The 24,268-nt window shown below is 36.5% G+C and overlaps 1 protein-coding gene across 7 annotated transcripts in view; it reads right to left on the reverse strand.

Annotated features, from left to right (window-relative positions):
- The window catches only part of ZNF804A (zinc finger protein 804A), a gene marked incomplete at its 5' end in the record, with an annotated part of 254,919 nt that overhangs the window by 49,061 nt on the left and 181,590 nt on the right, over positions 1 to 24,268 (reverse strand). For all 7 annotated transcript variants that reach the window (XM_084522931.1, XM_084522934.1, XM_084522933.1 and 4 more), the window contains one exon: positions 698 to 918. The remainder of the gene's footprint in view (positions 1 to 697; positions 919 to 24,268) is intronic.

The following is a 24,268-nucleotide window of genomic DNA, read 5'->3' on the forward strand; positions in this document are numbered from 1 at the left end:
GATGTGTGGCTAGAAATGATAGGAGATTATGTTTTGTCAGAAATATTGCCCTTTTTAAGGCAAAAGATTAAGTTAGATGAGGTAAAGGACAAAATGCTTTAACATGTCAGGCATGTCTCACACTGTTATCCATTAAACACTCCCAAAAAAATATCCTGTCAGGATCATGAAAGTTCTACCTTTGTCCCAGTTTACTGACATATGTTGTAAAGCATCTGGTTTAGTAATAAACACAAGCAAAACCGTATTTGTTCAAAATAAGAAGATATACAATGTTCTGCTTGATTAGCAAGTGGGGCGTGTGTGTGTGTATAATGTGTGAATTTCAAACTAACTTAAATGCCAAGCCAAAAATGATGAATCAAGAATGTCAGCATTTAACTTGTGCTCTGAGAAATAGCATCAACTTACCTCCTCTGAGTAGACCTGAAACAACTTTAACTTGTGCGTGTTTTTTAACCCCAGCAGCAACACTCGCATGGCAAGGTAAAGCCAGCTCAGTCAGAAAATTGGTTCTCCTAACCAGCTCACTTTCATGAACATTCAGTTTCCAAATTCAAATTAAAAATGTACCCAAATAATAGACTTCGGGGGTCAGACCATAAAGGTCCTTTGGCTACTATTTTGTCTTTGACAGTAGCCAAGGGAGGGTGCCAGGGAGGAGGAGCACAAGAACAGGGTAAGCATACATTCATACCTGCCAGGAAAAATCATTCAGCTTGCATCAGTCTGCAGCTAAGGAACTCCTAGAACTTTAGGTGGTGTTTTTGCATTTAATGGCTCTCAGTCAATTCTTCTTCTGGGAAAATGACTGTTATTCATGTAATTTTGCTTCATGAAAAAAATATATTTCATTGAAAGTTGCTTCCTTGTATTCACTTTGAGCTCTGGAAATATTTATGGTGGCCAACTTTGTTCCTGTACAAAGAAACAACATGGAACATGTCACACATGACAGACATCAATAGAAATTCAATGTCGTTTATTAATGCGCTTGAGAGATTTTCAAATATATATTCCCCATGAAAAATCAGAAGAGGTCTACCTTCCTCAGTCGCTGTCTCAGTGACATTTTCTACCTCTAGTAGACTATACGTTTAAGTACTATTTCAGATATTTGCTCAGATCAGAAATAAGGAATTATTCCAGATTATTTCTTGCATTTCTTCCATAGTATATACATTCTGACTTGCTTCTGATGCCTGTGATTAACTAACTCCAGATACTCAGTTGCTTACAATGGCAATTTTTCATATGGATTTGACTTAGACATTTCCCCAGCTTTAGCAACCAAATATTGGATGCTATCAGTGTACACATTGAGTACAGCAATATATTTTCCCAACCACAAAATGTCATCAACACTGACAACCCCGTCATGGTCTTAAATCCAATATCCTGTGGCCTCACTGACTTCTGCATTTTAATTTGCTATCCCAGTGCACAGTAATTTCTGGTTATCTGTGTCATAGTCTTAAGCACATCTCAAGATGAAATGTTGGCAGGTTGTCATGTTTATTAAGAACAGGTGCTCTGACTATGGCTGTTTTTTTGTTGTTGTTGTTCTTGTTGTTGGTGTGTTTTGGTTTTTTTCCCCTTTCTCTAGCTACACTTTGAAATTGGGTACTCTGCATGTGAAAGTAACCTCCGGCCATCTGCAACGTGTAGATCCTTTTATCCTCAATTTATACATACGTGCACAAACATTAATTTTAATCAGGAAAAGCTAAGACGAAATACCAGTGAAGGAAGACTTGTTAGGCATGACATTTCATTTATAGATACAGCTGAGAAGATTAACGTCTGAGCCAGCAGCCTGTCCTTTACTACCTTCAGCTACCCAGAAATGAAACGCCACGTATGACAACTCATTCCTCACTGCTCCTGAGAAATTCTTGCTGCCATTTCATGCTGTCTCCCTGGACTATCTCCCTACACAATAATATCAATTAAACAACAATTCCAGAAAGTTCTAAAGAAGAAAACGTGCACAGCTACTCTCAGGGCATGCACATATGTGTATTTTTTTTTTCTGATTAATGTTTTAAATGTATTTAATATGTGACTTGCATGAAATAAGGTTAGTTTCTTGGGACTCTGCTTCTGGAAAAACTTCAGAACAAATGAACGTACCTATAAACAAATACACTTGGGCAGCAGGACAAGAGAAAGAGAAGAGAAGGAAAAATATAGGTGGAAGCCCAAGCAGATTTGTTTGCAGACATCAGTGCCAGAATGATTACTCTACAACTGAGTTAGGAACTAATCTGAGTCCAGGGTCCCTTTTATTCTCAAAGCTTTCTATTCACACTGTTTAACTTCTTACTATTAACATGGAGTACAAAAATAAACTTTCCAAAGGAAAAAATGAATTATACATAATGTAGAACACATGGAAATGAAGAAAAAATCATTTTATTTTAATGTCTGTTTAAACAGGGTGATATCTTCTAATTTTTCAGGTGAATCTTTAACTGATCAAAACACATTGTCCAAATTCCCTAACACATAGCCATATCCTAACAGCTTTTATTCAAGCAATAGGTTAGAAGGAAAGCAAACCTTAAGTAGATTTCTATGAGTCAAAATTAAAATAATGTAATAATGCACATGTGACACAGAAAAGGAAAGACAAAAACGTTTTTACCCATGAATGTAAATAGATGCATCACAATAGTTTTAGTACTGTATTATATTTACAATAACAACCTTTCTGTAAGTGCAGAATTCAAACAATTTTTACCAAAAAAAAATAGTAAAAGGATATTTTGCATGCCCTAGATGATCCATAGGGATAACAGTAATTCTATACCAACACAGTGCTATCCCAGTAATCAGAGCATCTCCCTGGCTTCACAGGTGCATTGCACACACAGTAAGATTGACAGGCAAAACAAAACAATGTAATTACTCATATAGATGATTTGCATCACGTATGACACCTCTGAAATTCAGAGGTGCTGGTTATATTTGTTCAGGCCCTATTTGAAGGCACTGTCCAAAAGGCAGCAAGAAAATCCAGCGTGTTCAAATATTACTCATTAGCACAACACAGCAAATAGTAAGGTGGCTACCCCTGCCTTCATCAAATGATATTTCATTTTATCTAAATATTTCACTAAACATTGTTCAGCTGCTTAGCACATGTTAGTAACATAAAACAACCTGACATCTCTTACATTTTTCATGAGGGGTAGTTTCACATAACACTAGCTAGACTTAGGAAAGCATTATTATAGAAAAATCACCGGAGAATGAATTGTTTACAGTGACAATGGGTTTCTTGAGCTTTTCTGTCTGAGAAGATGCATTGGCTGTGATCACCAGGTATTTTAGCACAGAGCTTTTTCTTTCCCCACTCAAGTACATTCTTTCTGGAACTCCGAAATGTCAGGCAATTGGCAGATGCACTTTACATTTGCCTCATTTCTTCCTACTGAAATTGTCTTTGCTAACAAAAGAGAAACTCAAAGCCAGTTTTTCCCACTAGGAGTATTTGTCATCTCTTCATGTTCATTGTGTTTGGAAAATTCAGGGTAAAGACTCTGACTGACACCCAGGTTGCTTTGCCATGAAAATCTCATAGCTTATTTGCGATGCCTATCATGCTGAGCAGAAAAACAGGTGCTTGTGCTGAAGTAGAGGGGGTGTGTGTACAGGAGTCAACGTCTCTCTCTATAGGAATTAGAGAGAAGACAAATGGTGATTCTAAGGAAGCGCTACTGATGCTGGGAAACCATAAGACAACACTTTAAAGAAAATTAAGTCTTCTACCATACTATTAACACAGCAAAAGCATGTGATGAAGTAATGCTTTTGAATATCCTATTTCTGCAGCAATTTTAGCATATAGACAACATTTAATTAATTTTCAGGGGACCTGATCTAGATGGACCAGCACATCTTCAAAAAGTCAGACTAACACCAACAAGGTGTTAATGATATCTAATCTAATATCTAATGATATTAGATAGCAGATATGATATTAGATAGCAGAAAGCTTTTTTTTTTTCTCCTCCTTCTCCTTTTGAAGAAACACCTGGAAATTAAATGCAAAAAGCCAACTTTTTGGGTAGTTGTCTAGGTTACAGGGGGATTTCCTGTCCACACATTTTTAGACATTGATAAATTCGTGGAGGGACTTATTTTCAGTTTTTAACTAAAATGAACTTCTGCTCTGCTGAAGAAAGACAAATACACACCAAATTTTATGCCTGTTAGATATTGAACTGTATTTACACACTCTAGGAAACACTTAAAATATTATTGGGAAAAAAAATAAAGCCTTCTGCTCTGAAATTAGTGCCAGGCGATGTGCTGCTATTGCAGCTGACACCTTCCAAGCCTATCTTCATGTATTCCACTGCATGACCATGGGACCAATACCATGGTCTAAGGGTATAGGTCACAGTCACAATTCTATGCATCCAGTCTGAGTTATCACCATGCGTTAAGAAGCAGCTAAGTTCATGCCTTTCTATGACATTATAACCTCAGCAACATTTGAAATTTAGAGGCTGTGAAAGTCCTGAGGAATATTTACTATTTTGGAAGAATAAATCAAGATTACACCAATTTTCTGCACACACATACCCCACCCCTTAACTAACAGGCCTGTAACTGCTTCCATGCACTAACCATTAATCTCAGGGCTTCAAGAACAGTCACTACACCAAACACATTGAAAGAAATAGAAAACCTATAGAATGGGAAATTTACTATGATTTGAAGACCTTGCATCAAGACACCCTCATCAAAAAAGGCAAATGCAATTATTTAAAACTTACTTCCATACTCACTTCCCAGTTCCATGGGACATCATCTTTGCAACTCTGAGATTCCATTTTTGATCACACTGCAGACCATTTCCTTCCTCTCTCTCTCTCTCTCAAGCAAGCAATTAGTCACCATTTACTTCTACTATTTACTTCTAAAAGGGGAAAAGCTCACCTTCAACTTCTTTTAAAAGTTACCCAGTTACAAACTGGCTTATTTCCACAGCTTTTTTCATGTAAGAATTGTAAAGATCTTCAATAAACAATTCTATTTAAAATGGCTAATCAAGCCATCAAGTCTTGTAAGATGCAGATGTTCTTCTCATTTCTGCTGTAGACTTGCTGAGCAACTGCAGGGAAATTATTTCAGTTCATTGTGCTTTGGTTCCCTATTCATTAAACTGATAACAATAATTCCTTTCTCTGACCTTCTGTAACACTTGCTCTGAAGCCTATTGTAGATTTTACTGTGCACGTACTGTCTCTTATTATGTATAAATTTTGTATTTATTAAAATAATAAATTGATTTCAGTTGTGACCTCAAACAACCACTATAGAAGAAATAACTAGTATACCAGCATTTCAGCTGGAAAAAATGATTATGCTATTTTTTCCTCCTAAAATACAATGCTTCAGCAGTGAAGTTAAGATGAACAATAACACACATTTTCACTCCCTACTTTGTAATGCCACATCATCTTGCAGCTATCCAATATTAAATGGGGAAATCTCTCCCTGAATACCAGATATTACTTCTAGCAACCGAAGTAATATTGATTAACTCATGCATCCTTTCTAAGCCCTTAAAATTTTATACGCTATGCAAGTTATTTTTAATACAATCCTGAATAAAGGGACTTGTGATATATGAACATCACCAAGCCTCTAAAACAAAGCCTGTGGTGAGTGAATATTAAATGTGGTCTACTATTACATCAGAATTGATATGCTTAAAAAAATAATTAAAAAATGCCACAGGCAGAAGGACTGTCTACTTAATCCAGAGACAAAATCAAAGGGAATATTAGAAATGAAAGTAAAGTTTCCTATCTGTGCTTAGAGATGCACAGCACAATTTCAGCAGATGACAATATTCAAGGATAGGCTGTTAGAGACAATTTTTTGATGCCTTCCCTTTCTGATTATTTGGATGCTAATGGTAAATACTAGTGTTTTCTAGGATCAGTCAAATTATTCTCAGAACAGATTTTCACTATGGACAGTATTTGATATACATCAAGAAATGAACAAGGCTGATGGTATGCCCTAGATTAATCTGTTGTCTTTGGGCAATTAACTTTACTGTATTACAGCCTCAGCATTACACAGAAGGCCATGGGAATTTGCCACCATGTCTGTAGCTTTCCAATGGATTATATATTTGGCTTTGCACTGCTGGAGAACAAAAAGATCATCCTAACAGAAGTCATGTCCTAATTTCATAAGTAATCAGGATTGGAGAAGTTACTGTTTCTGAAAGTAGTCTTCTTCCTACCCTATACTTTTAGGGTAAATAAGGAAATACTTTTTTTTTCTCTCCTCCCCCTCTTTCACATAAGATACACCAATTTCCCTCATTTCCTACAATGCTCCCGTTTGCACACTTGACTGAATTTAGGCTTCCTAGTTATGAAAAGGTTTCTGAGCACATCCACAGCCATCAGAACATGAAAACAGCTTCAGTAAATTAACTTTTTAAATTTACTGTATTTTTTAATTTACTATAAATTAAAAAAATATTTTACAGGTTTTTTTTTAGTAATTAATTAATAAATTCAATTAATTCACAGTAAATTAACATTTTATTTTTATTTTTTTAATAAGTAGAAATCTTTTCTATGATCTTTTTTTGTTAAGGATAAAATAATAGATAAATATTTTTAAAAATAGACCAAAGGGACAGATAGGTTGCAGTGCTTGCTATGACAATGATGGCTTGTACCATGCAATTTCTAAATGCAGGTTTCCAGTTTCATAGTGCTTTAAAACTTTGTTTTAAATTCCGCAAAACTGAAGTTTCACTGAAAAGTTAACTATTTTTGTTGTAACCAGCCAGCTAGTTTTGAGAAGGGAGAAAATGGATTTGAATTTATGAGGAATTTATAATTCTGTGAGATAACACTTTTGCATCTCTAATATTTAATTTTGAAAAATAAGGTTCTTTTTTTTTTTTGTTATATGAGTGTTTCAAAGTTTGTCTACAATCACATTGTAGCTTAGAAACCTATTAGAAAGGCTTAGTCTTTTTGATATTTTAGTATAATAAAGTTCATTAATTAGTAGTGAGTCACCTAGCTTTATACGACTACTCAGTGTCTTCAGTACTGATCTCCAGCAGACTGCAGAGTAATAAAATTCATAAGCTGGAAAGATCTGCAAATTATCAAAACAAAAATACCAAGGACAGTTTTTCTATGGAGCTGAAAATATAAAACACAATATAAGGTTGTCTTGTGGAAAAAAATAATAAAAACAAGCTAATTAATTTGAGATGAAAAATCATTATTCAAAGATGAGACGCTTGGGAACTAATTTATCTGCTTACATCTATACATTTCTGTTATTAGTTACATAAATAATTGCAGTCCGTATTACCGCTAGATCCCCTATATCAGGCAAAATGTAAAGATCATGCAAATTAGAAATTGCCCAGAGTAAAACAAATCTATATATTTAAAACCATGTTGCCACCTAGGGAAATGTCATGCAAGCATCTCTATCTCCACAAATCCCACCCACCTTGACTACTCTTCTTTACCTGAAATGCTTTTTGTCTAATGAATTTCGAAGAGATAAAAACAACAAAAAGTCCACTGGATAAGTTGTGAAGCACACATTTATATTCCAACTGATTAAGGGAAACATCCCTCTACCAACATTAAGGAGTAGCAAGTAAACAGTTGAAGTAAACAGATCTTTCATTCAGGCTGGCCGCCATGGTAAATGCAAAGAGCTGGGAGACATGAGCATGGGCAGAAGAGGCCTCAGAATGTATGAAAGAACTTCAGCTTTCAAGTACAAACTCATGGAAGCCTTCAGGAAAAACACCACCACACACAGCCAAAGATGTAAATTAGTAGACAGCTAAGCAAATTAGGGGGGAAAAAAAACTAGTACATTGGGAACACAGTGGTCAGAGAAAAGAAGTCTCCGGAAAACAGTTTTTTGGCAGAAGGAAGATGTTATGAAAGCAAGCAAGAAAAGGTCTGATGTGGAGATTGACAGCTAATTAGACAAACTTGTAAATCGATGTGATGGCAAATAATGTTATTGTGATTTTACACCGTATTAATAAAGATTTCATTCTGTGGACAGAGCTAATTAAATGTCTTCCACTGAATGGTGTTGAGCCCAAATTTACCATATGTACAAGCCTGACACAGCCGAGAAAGACACAAACTGGAAGGAGTTCTGGGTAGGGGGTGTAGGGAGGAAAAAAAAAAAAAAAAAAAAAAAAAAAAAAAAAAAAAAGGCATTGTCAAGTATATGTGAAGAAACATTTTAACAACAAAATTAATGAGGGAGTTGGACAAGATGACTTCCCGATGTCCCTTCCCACCTCAACCATTCTTATTCCACAATTGTGCAATTGTTCAGATGGTTTAAGACACAAATAATGTAAATCACAGGTGAGACAGTCTATTTAACACACTAGAGAAACAGTATTTCACATAGGAGTAAAACAGACTGGGAAAAATAAAGATAATATTTGTGTGAATTAATGCAATACAGATAAAGGACTGTGTATCAGTAAGATTGGTTCCATTCTACAACTTGAGAGATATTCAATTTGACTGCCTGAAAACCAGACTCAATTCAGAAATCTGTTCTTGCTGGATCTTGCTGGAACATTTCTGAGAAAATCTATGAAGGTGTTTTTGGTTTTTTGTTTGTTTGTTTTTTGACTCTTATGAAGAAAACCCAGCCAAAATTAGCAGAAAGCCAACATTGTTTTGCCAGGAAATACACATTTGACATGTAACCTCTGCTCATAACTGACTCCTATAACCACCGTGGTCTGATTATAATGCATACACTTTAAACCAGAAACATCTATCTCAGGAACTGACACGAGCACACAGTTGGGAATCACACTGAATTTTTCACAGCAAGTTTAATCGTTACTTCTACACCTTCTTTCCATACCCTGCCCCATCTCTCTATACTGGGTGAGGAAAGGAATTAATCTGCTAAGGCAGCATTGTACACGCTGGAGGAAAACAAGAACATTCCCACACAGAAGCCTGTTTTGTTCCTAGTTTGCTTAGGGAAAGAATATCACAGCTTCTCACATTTTGAGGAAAAGAGAGACAGAACAGAAGATAACTTCAGTATCTATTTGGATATTTGACATGCTTATTAAATATTTATCTTTTGGGGATCTTGCTGAGCAGGTTGTCTTGGCAATATTCCCCTCATTTTCCTGTCTGCCCACTCTTCAGTTTCCAAAGATTTCTTTCTGAATTCTGCATTTTGTTTGTTTTAGCCATGGCTTCTTCCCTGTAAATAATCACGGTCACAAACATACTACGTATGCTGAAATACATACATGTTGATATACATAATTTTAAAAACATGCATATAGAATTTCAACTTGACAGTGCTCAGTATCATTTCTTTGGGTTAGAGATTTGGACCAGACCCCTGATGAATGATGAAAGCCAACGATGATTTCAACTTAACGTATAGTAATCTTTGCTCTGACAAGCTTAAGAAAACGCAGGAGGTTTTCATAGTTCTTATGGAGTGCACTTAGCCAATTTAGCCGGCTAATGACCAAGTCATCTGTAAAGAGAGGGTCTTCAGGTAACACGGGTGGCATCAGTGCCTACATCTACATTCACTGAAGCTACCTTTGTTTAACTAATACTAAACTGTTTCCAATAGAACTGCTTAGATTTTGCTGGACTGCACGCAAATTTCCATGATCCATCCCGAGACATAAGAAAAATGTACGTGAAGCTAAAATGATACCAGATGACAATCTTACTTATAATGATGGCTGCAGTATTGTGTGCCAATATTAAGAAATTAATTTTTCACTCTATTTCCCTCCTGCAATTTTTTGAGATTTAACTGATCATTCCTCAGCTGTAATTTTGAGCTCCACTGAACTGTTGTGGCTGTTCCATTTAAATAAATAAATATTTTTTAAGAGCGTCAACTGAAGTCTTTCTGCTGCAGCTGAATGGTGCAACTCATTGTGTTCTTACCAGCATTCCTCAAATGGTGACTTAGTATCTTTGTTGGGAAAAACAAGGATATCAACACTAACCCTGTTTTTATTTTTTCCCCCATTAAAACAAAACACAACACAGCAACAACAAAAAAAAACCAACACACTAGTCATCATAGTGAACAGAAAACCAGGATGCATGCACGTGTGTATATTATTCGATGTCTGTACATATTATGTACACATCTGCGTGCATGCAAGACTTGTATCTTGGCTATTCATACTTCAAACAACATTCTTGTGTGAATATAAATAACAACAAAATTTGGGAACAGAGAGACGTGTCTAGTCTTTCTCTGCTATAACTACTTTACACAGGTTGTCCATTTTTCCTAAAAGGTGGACAAACACAATTTTAAGGTTTCTGAGATTCTTTAACGTAGATAGCTACAAAAAGACAAGCCATATCATAAATCACCATTGTTTAGTGGTTTTCATACCTCAACCTGTAATAGTAGTTATTTGTGAAGAGGATATTACTAGAGCCAACTCATACCAAATTGCTCATTTTAAAAATATCATTGCAAATGGATAATGCAATGGTTAAAAAAAAAAAATAAAATCATTTCAAGCAGTAATTAATGAGTTTTTGCAATAAGAACCAAATAAAAATTACAATACTACGACTACGAATAGTAAAAGTAAAGAATTAAAGAAAGCACTATTTGGAAATGGAAAGCTCAGACCTCTGGTTTTCTTCAGTACAGGCTCATTTCTTTTTGGTTTAAATCCTGTCCTGCCCCCACAGTAGACTGTAGGTTCTACCACACTGAATATGTCACCACGGTCACTAAGCAAGAACACAAACTGGTATACCTCGCACGTTGGCAGCAGCTTGGAGCTGTCACACAGCAAGGAATGGAATTCTGTACTCCCTTCCTCATGATGTACTGAAGAGATTTATGGATTGCAAAGCTACACCAAGCTCCAGCCAAGTTCCCCCCACCCTCCCAACAGAAAAGCCCCCAAGTACTAACATATAGAATCCATCTACCATTATTTAAAACAATAGTTTTAGATTAGAAAGAGCACTATAGGAAACAAAAGCATTATAATAGCATGGGATACAATGAAATGATAGCAATATAATGTGAGAGGTTTGCAGAAATGTGAGGAATATATACTAAGATAGATTTAAAAAATATATATGTTGGAGCAGCAAATAAATTAATTCCTCTGTGGAGCTGTACTAATTTCCAATGTGTCACCCCTTCTTTCCCCCCCTCTCCCCAAAAGTTATATTGTTCTGGGAGGCTGACAACATTTTAAACATACATGACATGTTCTAGCTGTTCTCAGCAGAAGAACTATTGCATCTTATATTCCTTCAACATTATAATTTAATTAAGGTGGAAGCTACATACACAAGCTGCATTTATTAAAAAATATAAATCAAAGTGTCTGATGCAAGTTATTGATATTTTCATCTCAGTTTTTCTGTACTGGTCCTCATAAAAATAATTTTCGTTTTGACAGCCTGACTTCCAGGTTTTATATCGTAGCTCTCAGTAGGACATGATCATGCATATACATGTTAACCTTTACATAAATTTTCTTTTAGCAAATGTATTTGATGCCAATTCATGCATGTGCATATTTTGAGGATTATATTTTAAAATTTCAATCATTTTGTCCATTTTCTTTAGAAGAAAGGGTTAGAGATTTTCCAGAAGGAAGATAAAGACATTCACTATTAAAGAATCTTAAATTACCAAACAAGTTATTCAAGTAAAACTATTAATACACCTCTCAGCATTAACCCACTTTGCTGCACACTCTCCACCAATGAGTTGCACATTTGCTTGAAAACCACATACATTTACATCTCACTAACCTCTAGCTATGATGCAAATTAGTTAAGTCACAGCATGATGCACAGCAGCTGAATACATACCACAGCATGGCAATATGTGGTGTGTATATACAAACGTACACAATAACACATGCATGTAAGCTCAGAGATACTACACATATTCCTGCTGGTTGCCTGAAGATAGAGGTGCCTATACAGTTTTGTGCTCCTGAAGATACCAGACCTATTGTCCTGAACACTGAAGTCTTAGTTGGCCAACATAAACATTCCAGGGATTTAATATATACAATATTTTGAAGTAATTATAACATCTATCTAAGCAGTCCATATTCAGCTAGCTAACTATACTTGTCAAAGATATTTATGTATCACCAGCAATACCTAGTCATTATAGTACCTAGTCATTATAGAGAAATGATTACAGGAAAGAATCTAAATCACCATTACAGCAATCTCGAAGTACAATATTGTAATTACAATTTGAATTTCAAATACAGAACACAGGCAGCAATGCATCTCTTTGGGACATAACTTTTGCTAGTCCTACTGCCTTCAGTTTTTATGTTTTCTATTAGAAAATGGTATTTTCCATTATTTTTTCTATTTCATTGACACTCTGCAAATGCATTTCTATAGACGTGATATACTACACTATGAATATATTTACATTTACTCTAAATATTTAAAGAGAAAAAAGCAGGATATAATAGCATAAAAGTTATTTCTAAGGTAATTCATGTTTGCATTTTATCTGCACATTCCATGGCTGAAAAATTGGTGGAGAAATAAATCACCAACACTCTTTGACCAAATCTTCAGACTGCGCTGGTTTGCCTGAAATTTCTCAGATGATCCTTACCGATAAGAAGAAATAGGCCTAGTCTAACAGAAGACTACTATGTATAAGACTACAAGTCTACTTTGAGTTTCAAAAAAGTCTTAAAGTCCTGCCTCATTCAAGTCAATTTACAAAGAGAGAATCCAGGTTATATGAGGGATCTGTAGGAAACTATTTAGCAAGGAAACAGGAGCTCCCTGTACAGAACTATACTAATTGTCCTCTTCTGGAAACATCTTCTTTCTGCATTGCATAACTTGAATGCCATTGACTCAAATGACAGATTAACAACTGGCATTAATTGGAGCACAAATTGCAAGGGCTTGATGAAATAAAGAGACATAAGTTCTTTATACCCCAACCCTGCAGACTGCAGGTTTTAATGTGCTGAGAATAGAGTTGCTCCTTCTCCGTCTGGATATTTAAGAAGATTGGTGGGAGCATTCTCTAAACAAGCGCAGGCGGATGGGGGCATATGGGTGATTTACACTCAGCAACTGAGCAACTGAAATAGGTATTTTTAACTTCTGAAGAACAGAAGAAAGGGCCTGAGGGCTTCCCTGTTCTGCCATCAATTCTTGGTTTTGGTGGGCTAAACTTCAGTTAAAATAGTAGGGGAAGTTTTGTACCTAAGCTCTTAATCAAGATAAATTTCAGACTCAGCTCTCAGGAAAGACCAGAGTCTTTTCTTCTTGAATTAAGATTTGTTTGAAATAAAGTGTGTTTATGTCCAGGAAAAATGAACGCTCAACTACAACAAAGAATGCTGCTTTAAAGAACAAAGCTGTTTTTCAGCACTGTTGATAATCTCATCTAGCCTGACCACTGCACAAAAGCAGCAAATGCAATGATCAGATCAGTCCTCTGCAATCACAGCAGTAGCATTAAGTACCATCTTTAAAAGCTGGTTAGCAACTACTATCTTGGCTAGTTGGATTTCTTTTCCCACAAAACTTATCAAAGGCATGCACTGGAATCTCAGTCTCCTGACAGGCAATCATGTAATGTCCAGCTTTTTTTTTTTTTTTTTTTTTTTTTTTTTTTCTTCTCCACAGCCTGTTTGTTCTCAGTGAGAGAATAAAGCTGCTAAATAAAGAATGCATCTCAAACAGTTCAGTACTTATTCTTTGAGAAGTGAAACTCAAAATAAAACCAAGGCTCCCCATGCTGGGGAGCAAAGGAGGGCCACCATCCTGCCATTGAAACATCTACTTTAAGTTACAAACAGTTTTTCCAGCATGATGTCAAGAATTTCAGGTGTTGAGAACACAGGTTTAAGTTAGAATTTCCTAAAGCTTGTAAGTTTTAAAATGCGGGCATAAAGCCCGAGAATTGGTTTTCAGACCAAATTTCAGAGCATTCAGGCTATTGCTGCAGCAGACAATCCATCAAATCACAAGAGACTCTTCTCACTTCTGAATAGGAATATTTATCCAGGAAAAATGACTGTCAGCCCTCATGACAGGTTTATTATTCCAATTTCATTTTTCTCATGGCAACATATCAGGCTTCCTAATTAACAGACAAGCAAGCAATTCAATTTCTCCAGTTTAAGGCACACATGTTACTGAGATCTGTTCGAGGCTTCTAGGCATTCTCTGTTCTGCCAGTTCTCCCAAGTTTTTTCCCTGAATTCAAGAAACTTCGTTTCTCTCTCTTTTTTATTTTTTAATTTTGAATGCACACTACTGACTGTTCTCTGACTAGTTATGTTTACATTTTTTCTCTCACCTCTTCAGAGGTAGTTTTTACTGCCCATAAATGGACAGATTCTTTTGCTGGTATTGTCTCATTTCTTGCTAGTTGAGCTCAGAGGATGCCTCATGATGGTATTCCCGTATCTTCAAAAGTCTTTCCAATCAGACTCAGTAGCTTTTAGTTAGAATTATGCAGTTACTGACAATACTGCTCACGCTTCTTATTATTCCAACTATCCTTTTTTCAAAAGCTCCACACGCAAATATGGTGAAGGAAACAAAGCAATAATTTCCTCTTCATTAAAACCCAGGCAGCACATGCATTCCTGCACCCTATTAGTAACCCAGTCAGGGCTTCAACAGGGAGGTAATAATTGCATAATGCATAGATGTCGAATCCTACATCCGTTTGATCTTCTACAAGTGTTCTGTAGTCAAACCATACCTGCAGCACATCTAAGAGCTGATACAAATTGCTCGTGCTTTGCATAACCACTGTACCTATGTTCATCTCACAGCATCCAGCACAGCGCAGCACACGTGTGCACGACCTCAGGTTTATTGGAGTTCAGCTATATGATGCACATCATTTCTTTCTGGCATTCCCCAGTTATGCGAGCCTGAGCTTGCCATCATGGCCAGGCACTTTCCCTGCACTCTTTATATCACTAACTTGTTACATTAAGTTATACAAATAACATAATTTTACTGCCTCACCTGCATTTTGTTTCCACACACCCTGATTCCCTTCAATTTTCCTGAATAACTTGCAATAAAATACTGGACACAGACTCAGACAAACAGCTGGGATGCATACATCAGAAACGGCACTTTTGATGTAATGACAGCAGTAATAAACTTCGGTATTTTTCATTGCCTTAAGTACAAAGGATTAATCAAAGATTAATTAATATAAGCTTGCCAAACTACCAGTTGGACAAGATTAGATTTCTGATTTTATTATAAGGCTGTTTAATAAGTAACATATCCATTACCACTGTGGAACTCAAAAACAACTTGGTTCAAAAATCTCAGGCCAGTACATCAGACCGTAAGAGGTTTTGATGCATGTTTTCCTGCCTGGAATAGGATTTCTCAACTCCAAATTCTATTCTATGTGATACAATAGCACATTACTTCCCCCAAAATACACAATGCAGCAAAATAGTCAAGATAGAGAACCACAGAATATCCTGAGTTGGAAGGGACCCACAAGAATCATTGAGGTCAACTGCTGGGCCTCCACAGAAGACCACCCAAACATCAGACCATGTATCTATCTATATATAATATACGCAAAGTCTAATGTAGCTTTGGATACTGTATCAAGGAAAAACGTGTATCTTCTCAAAGTTTGCTTTAATTTTTATTTATTTATTTTTACAAAAAATCACTTTTCGCTTAGTATGTCTATTATATTTATGGCACTTCAAGTTAATACTCCTCCACACCCCAAAAACAAAATTTATACTTTTCCCTAAAAGCCATTAGTATTGCTCCTGACACTTTTTCTGAAAAAAGAACTAGCTTAATGACATCAAAAAGCTATTAAAGTTATATAAACACACCGTCCAAGATACTTGGGCTTCAGCAAAAATGCATACGCCTATTCACCCCTCCCTATCACCCCAGTTCCTAGGAGGAGTACCAGAAAGAATATAGATTCATCAAGGAAGCTTCAGTCACTTAAATAAAGAGCCATGAAATCTCAGAAGGAACTCTTTAAAAGAAAAAAAAATAAATAAAAAGTTCTTGAAAAATAGACTTGCCACATGGGTGCAACTGATTGTGGGATCTAGCTAGCCACTGGGACCTTAACCCAAAATGTTTCTCATTTGTGGTTCACATATGTAATTCTTACATACAAAAATGATAATTCTTCTCTGCTGAATAGTCCCTACAGTTCTCAAATTTCCTGTTACATTCTCTTTAAATGTTATTAACACAGAACAATTTTCTTTAAATATTTCAGTTGAAACATTTGCTTCCCTCAGCAGAAAGATATTTCTTAATTTATCATTTAGTAGGCATTTCCTTTTGAGTATTTTTTCCTAATATTCCTGTTTAATGTCTTACAACCTTCACTATATTTTCATCTATTTACTACAGGATGTGCATCTCTACAATAATTCAGGAGGGAAAAAAAAGAAACAACCCCTCTTTAAAGCCCTTCTGGAGTAGTCTGTGAATTTTTCAGCTGTATGCAATCAACTTAACCAGTGATTTAGGAATTGCAATAAAGCAGGACACATTAAAAAACAAAATTGAAAGTGGTACTTAAAACTTAAAGGCAGTCACATTTATTGTTTTAGGCTTCAGAAAAGTTGTTTGTTCTTTCTGACTTCTACAACCCAGTATCTTCTACCTACCACAGTGCCTTATTTAAGCTGTTTAACTCATCATTCCCACATCCAAATCTCTGACTTCACTCCCAGCCATTGGAGACTAGACCTGCATAACACCGAGTAAACCCTTGGTCAACCTCTCTCCCATCAATACAAGCTCTCCATGAAATGCAAAGCCTCGCCCGAAGAAGACTGACCACTGCCCTGCCACCTCCTAAGGTACCTAGTAGAGCTAACAACAGACACCCACCACAATTCTGATGCTCAGGGTTTCACAGTAAAGGCAAGCTGTCCTCTAGAAATGTTGCCAGCAGTTTAGTTTTCATCTGAAAAGCTATGCATTATGAGATAGTACAGAGTGTGCATTTAAAAGCTCTCTTTCAAGAAAACTCTACCCTCCCTCAACAAGGATAACACATGCACCTCTCAGTTAGAAGTGGGGCAATTGCAGCCTCCTGACATTTTATATTCAAACAGCTCCCTGAAGAGAAAGATCATTGCATACTTTCCTGCTGAATTAGATGCATTTAAGCAGGTGGTGAATTGAACCTGCATATGCTACACTTAAAAAGGCTTCCGGAGGAAAAACTTGGTGTAAAGTGTCTGATATTCTGATTTTTTCCCATGCACACACAACTTCCTTTAAACTACCAAGCCATTACGCTCTTTTCATTGTAATATATTAAACTCACTTCATTTGAATTCACTACGAAGTTCCTGATAATTCACATTTCCTTCAAGACAGCTGTGTTACAGAACTACTGAATGGCCACCAACTGTTACCACCAAACCGTGCTCAATTCAAAGTGAAGAGTTAAAATCTAAGCACTTTGGTAGATGTGACACTTTCATCCTAGTTAGCTTAGAAAAGCCACCATGTATTAGGTCACTCCATTACTCTCCTCTTAAACAGAGAAAAAATAAATAAATAAAACACACCTTCCTATTGCTGCCCTCAGGGCTGACCATCAGTTGGGTGTGATGTTGTCTAACTCCTTTTTGAACCTGCTGAACACATTTACTCTTAAGCGCTTAGTTTTGGCCAGCACCAAGATCTGCAGTGAGCCAGACAGACTGTTGGTCTTGCTAGGTGTGCCACTTCTCACAGCAAGGGATTTTCTATTTATAGTTGTGCATATTGTTTGCTTTTGCTGTTTCAATTAAAGAGTGAAATACACCAACGCATACTGGGCTTGTACTCCACCTGCCCCTATACAGAGATACATTGCCACTAAAACATGGTCTTGGGCCCTTCTGACCCACTTGTGCAACTGCAGTTCTATTGTAACAATGCCGAAAGGAAAGATTGACCCAAAACACCAGAATAAATGTCCTTCCGTTCAGAATCCAGACTGAGATATGAATTTTACAGCTACAGCCTACAAAATAATTTGCATATTTGTGCAAATGGATGCCCCAAAACAGCTTGAAAACTTGTATTTTGAAGGTCAGTTACAAAGACACTGTAACATCTACTAAAAGGAAGTGTAATAAGATATTCAGCTGTAGAAACCAGCAGGGTAAAATGCAACAATATTGCATGTAATATTACAAATAACTTTATTATTTTGAGTGACATAAAAGACTGTATTTCTACCAAACATTTGTGAATTAATATTAAAGAAATGTTTTCATATACACAGGTACATTCCCCTAGAGAAAACCAGAAACTGCTGTAAGAATTAAGCCATTATATTCAATTTGCCCCACCTCAAATGAATATAAACAGGAAAACAATGAATTTGTTCCTTTTCCTTAAAAATATAGAACGAAGAAGGGAAGTTTACCGTCCAGCAACTTTATACCTTGTCAAGAGAAAATAAGCTTTTTACAAGGGTTCCTTTTCAATGTTTATTTTAAAAGCCTCGTTTTAAGCAGGCAGTATTTCAGAAGACAGAAAATGAGGCATTTTTACACAAAGACATATCATTTCCTTTTGTTGTTACGCACTAATATATTCTCCAGCCTGTCAGACATGTAAAGCGTACATTGAAATTCTTAAAACTCTACAAGCCTTACTTATCTTTAAAATTCTTATGGATCCTTTTTTCTTAAGATATGAAGACTGTGGAAACAGACACCAGAGACTAAGGACCAGCCAGTTTTCCAAATGAAACACTCACAAACTGTAAAAGCAAAGGGATGAAACAGTACCAAACTTCACTATGACACTGTTAAAACTTCCACATTCTTTAGGTAAGGACAAAACTGGAGACACTGTCTAGACCAAACACCTCAGCCTACCACATCTGAAGAATGGAAAATGCATCCAGCAAAACAAAAATAGCCAAATAATGAAGTGGTGTTACTGATATTTTAAATATGGCATTTTTCAGCATATGTTTAGTTCCAGAATTATTTTAGACACTCAGCTTCAGTAATATATCTGCAGAAGATGCACCAAACTACATATCATATTCTCTACTTACTGGGGAAGCCAAACGCATATAGGAAGGAGGTGCTATGCTACGTTCATCTAAGGACGAGTTTCCTTTGGCTACCTACACGACAGTCATTAAAACAAACAATCATTAAAACATATGATTCTTGTCAAGTATTGACATGAGTTAACTACAGAATCGGCTTTAATTCTCTTCAACTTATAAAAAGGATGCAATCCAATCATTTTAGCCAATTACTTTTATCTCCCAAAAATACTACATTCCCAAATGTATTACACATTTGTATGAGTTGATACTTGTTAGAATTGGCTCTATTTGCCACTAATACCTACTTTACGGTTTTTGTATATTGCATATACTGTAAGCTCTGCAAACATTTCCAAAAGCTGCATATATGCTGTAGGATTGAGTTACAGACATAACTATGTAAATAACAACATATACCACAGATTAATTAAAAATAAGAAAGAATTGCCACATCAAATGTTGGAATATGGACATGCTTGCCTGTTCGTACTCCTTGCACAGTTATGTACTGAAGCCTCATGTCTGGAAGTGTTGTGTGTCCTTTTTAGCCATAGCAAGGCTTGCTGCCAAACCAGTATGAAGCAGTTCCCTGCTTCAAATGCAACATTCACTTACATAAGATGTCTTTTCATTTTCCGAAGTAAAGCATTATAACAAAGTTTCATGTAACCGATCAAAGTTTCCACGGCAATCTCAGAGGCAATAACACAACCCTCAAATTCTGTCTTTCTGCGAATTGTCTTTAAGATGTAGAGATAAAGCACTCAACTTGTGCTGGTTTCAAAACAGCCATCGAGTTCAGAATGTCCCTCATCTGTTCATCAGTAAGACAAACTAGCAGATTTTATGAATGCTTCTACTCTATATCTGTAGAAATGGAAAACAATACGTTTGATTCATTGCTAAAAGTTGAGGGAATACAGGCATGAATCATGACTTCAGAAGTGCAGATAATACTTTTAGGAAGCCACTCCAACAGCATTTTGGGCTACACTTGGTGTGATGTGTTACCAGTAAAGCCATGCAAGAGAGGCTTTGTTTGCTTCATCAGTATGACATCCAATATCACTGAAATGGCTTCTTTGATGCCTTGCTCCTTAATTTTCAGAGTGACTGAGGTCAGTATTGCCAATTTTTAGTACCTCATAGTTAGAATCCCCATATATGTTTTCTACTATCTGAAAACAGGCTATCATCTTAATCACAAGCAGCTTCTGAAACTTTTCCTACAGATGTGGAAATTACAAAATTACAAATATATATATATATTAAAAAAATGTTAAATTGCAGCACCTAAAAAAGTCACAGGATTTGGGGGGAAGTAAAGGTAAGATCAAAATGTGAGTAAACTTGCACTTTGATAAGTCCATGTCATGGTACTTTACTATTGACAGAATTAGGAAACAGGTGTGCATTCAAAGAGCCTGATGTAATATGTTGGGCATTACAGATTTCCAGGCTTTACCACACCCGATTCTAATATCAACACCCACTGGGGTCACCTCTGAGTACGGAACCTCATTACGGAGATTCTGAATCATCACTTAAATAGAAGCCAGAAAAACACCGCTATTGTAATGGACACAACCAACAAATGGGTGAGTGGGATGGAGGAGACCCCGTATTGTTACAAGTAGCAGCATTTTTCTTCATAACTACCGAGATATAGTTTAAAAAAGGTGTTTTCTGTTTTCTTTACTGACTGAAATTATCAGCAATTTTTGTGTAGCTATGGCAACTTTCACAAAGTGTGAAAAAGAAAAATGGATAAAGCAGAAAAATTTACAGGGAGATTAGGAACCAAGAAAAAATTAAGTTATATTTATATATATTTTTTTCAAAAATCAAGTACATTTCGCCTTAACAATGATCCTCTCAAAAGGAAATTAACACTCTCATTGACATCCTATTTTTTAACCTACAATCAGTTTTTATAACTGGAAACCTGTCGAGGAAAAATAACTCTATTTTCTACAGTAGGAGAGACAAAGAAGAGCTCCTACAAGAGATTTTTAACTGCTTACAAAACCAGGCTTTTCCTTCAGATTAATCCTATAATCAAACACAGTATGCATGCAGAAAATGTTGGAGTATTTACTTGCAGCTGAGTTGACTGAGAAAAGTGCTACTGTTAGGCACTCGCCTTATCTTGAGGAGCAAAAAATCTACTGGATGTGATGAAATCTGTTCCAACACATTGATAAAAAACCCTGCGAAACTGCAAGATCATTAATGTGGCAGTGGTGTCACTTGTAAAAGGCATCAAGGGTAAAAGGTTCTTGGAAGCTGGACATGGGTGCACATGTTTTTTCCACCCTGGGAAGGTAGTGAGCATAGGAAGGGGTTAAAGTCACCTTGTCACCAGCAGAGAGACACAAGTGGCACTTAGTCACTATGGAGGACTTAGAAGGGTTCTTCATGTGCATCACTAGGTGTTGCAGCTGAGTCAGAGTTATTTGATGGTCCATCCTCCCCACTACCACCACTGCTCATATCACATAGGGAGTGCTATTCCCAGCAGCTTTATATCCTCCATTTCTGTGCTGTAGAGGCCTCTAGGTATAGGCAGATTATTTGGAGTTTGCGCTAGGAAGCTGCTCTGTATTTTATAGCTCTCAAGTAATTTAGTCAAAACATAAGTCAAAAATATGCCACATTTTTTACTAGCTTTGTGAACCAGTGGTGACATTAAAGGGAATATTAATGGGATGTTCAGTGAGAACACTGACTGGTCACATGAAAAACTGGGGATCTAGCAAAAGAAGAAAATTATGAAAGCATATATAAGAAAGATGTGTTTAGAAGAAAAACATGAATAAGAAAAGTTGCATGTAAGAAGTAATGAAGCTTATTGTGGAAAAAGGCCAAATAACAGCCAACATTTAACATGAAGACATGTACACTTGTTTTACAGTAAAAATGGATTGAGCAGAAGCCATAGATAGAATAGAGATCTCATTTGCCTATTAAAAAAAATAAATAAATAAATAAAATAAAATTGCTTTTTAACAAAGGGAAAAATTAGCATCCAATGTTAGACACTATGTCTCAGACCAGGGTCTGTCTTACCAAGGGAACACTATTGTGTCTCCTCAGAAATCTGTGATGCCAGACGTTAACCTGAAGTGCCTGTTTTTTGTTTTAGTAGATGCTTCATATTTTCATTCCTCCTCTTGTGCTGGCAGATAACTGAGCCAGAAGAACTAAAACAATTTTTCCATCCTGCTACCAGCTTGAGAGGTCACTGTCCACACGACTCCTTCCCACAAGGTCCAACAACGTGCAGCCCAGCTCTACGGTTCCCAGCACAGGCAGTGCACTGGTGTTTGCTACATCCTCAGTTGGGTGGGTGTAGGAGATACACAGTTGTGAAGCAGACACATTGTTTTCAAACTAATCCCACAGCCTGGCTGTAATTGAATTCAATGTCATCCATGGATAACCCAGCTATTTAATATTCTGTGATATGGAAAACAAATGGGCATGGTGCAGAGTTTATAACAAATAGGCCAGATCTGAAGACTTGCCAACACCTTTCAAGGCACAGAGGCTGTACTCAGGATGGCTAACCTGGAGCATAAAATCTTCATACAAGACATAGGAAACACACGCTGCTGCTCTGAATCTGTGGGGATTTAAAACTATGTGATATCACACCCCAACTGACGTGAATGGTAACAGCAGCGACACCTGCAGTACCTGTAGTATTGCTTCATTTGGGTAGAATGCTAGTTACCTCCCAAAAAAAAAAAAAAAAAAAAAAAAAAAAAAAAAAAAAGCTAGTTCCCAAAAAAAAGCTTGTACGCAAAACTGAAGAAGTTTACTGAGATAAATATTAGTGTATTGAATATCTAATGAATTAATAACCACCATTCATTTTTTTCTAAAGTGAAGTAATTTTGTTGTTAAATGTAGAACAAAAATATAAGTCAAATCCACAACATATTAAATATTTTACAGCTGCAGTGCCTTCCGGCTCTGCAGATCTTTCCATTTTTAAGGCACAATTAATATTCATATATATTTATATTCATACATATTTTAAAGTACTGTGTCCATATTCAATAGTCATGCAATTAGCTCTTTTGATTGACTTCTGTCCTGGAATTGAATGAGCAATTTTATGTCTCAAGTCCCAGCTGATTCTCTGGTGGTAAAAAAGCAAGGATTTTTTTTTTTCCTATTCATCTGAAAGCTTGGGAGATGACCTCATCTTAAAGGCATTTGGATTGTCCCACACTATAGTGTAAAGGTACCCACTGCACTGCACCTTGGCAGGGTCCACCAGAAGGGGGTTTCACTCATCTCTTTTCCTTTACTTTGACACCCAAGTATCAACAAACACCCAGCAAACACAGAATATTTGCAATGCTATTGCAGTCACACCGAATGAGGGCTCCTGACTGGGAAAAAAAAAAAAAAAAAAAAAAAAAAAAAAGGAATTGGTTCATGTTGAGATATACAGCCTGCTCTTTTCAAGCTATAGCTGCTTGGCACCCATGGAGTCCTAGTGAACTACTCCAACCAACCTATGAGCAGGAATGTGCCATCCAAACAGATGGCTGCAACCGCAGGCAGCCAAGAGACCACGGGTTTTTTCATGACGTGTGGGTGTTGACAGCATTTCCAGACATAAATCCAAATGGCTGTCATTTCTGAGCTTCTTGTCTAAAGGGGATGTGTCAGTATTAGCCTACCTCTGAGACAGATCACCTGCCACAATAGGAAGTCTTCCCTTTATTTATAATTGGTTTACTCTGTGTAACACTTGCAGATCTTTCTTTTCCTGAGTTCTTCTGTAGTGGGTTTTGGTTGCCTTTAGCTACTGCTCACCTCTCAGGTAGACAGACCTCAAGAATTAAAGATTAGTTTGCACATGATTTTTGGAGGTTTTCTATTTAGCCCAATACATAGGGCTAATTACAAGCTGTCATAGAGGCAGGGGTATTAAAGAAGCTTTCTGGCTTTATACATGATTACACAAAAAAGAGACATTTGTTCTACATTTGCAAACAAATGATTTCACATTTGGTGTGTCACTGCTCCATGATGTCAACATTGCATAAGGTGCTCATGATCAGGGAGATTCCTCATTTCAAACCAGCTGACAATGCAGGATTGCTATGTTGCTCTT

The sequence above is a fragment of the Aythya ferina genome (genome assembly GCF_964211825.1).
Source record: "Aythya ferina genome assembly, chromosome: 6".
Taxonomy (NCBI): Eukaryota; Metazoa; Chordata; class Aves; order Anseriformes; family Anatidae; genus Aythya; species Aythya ferina.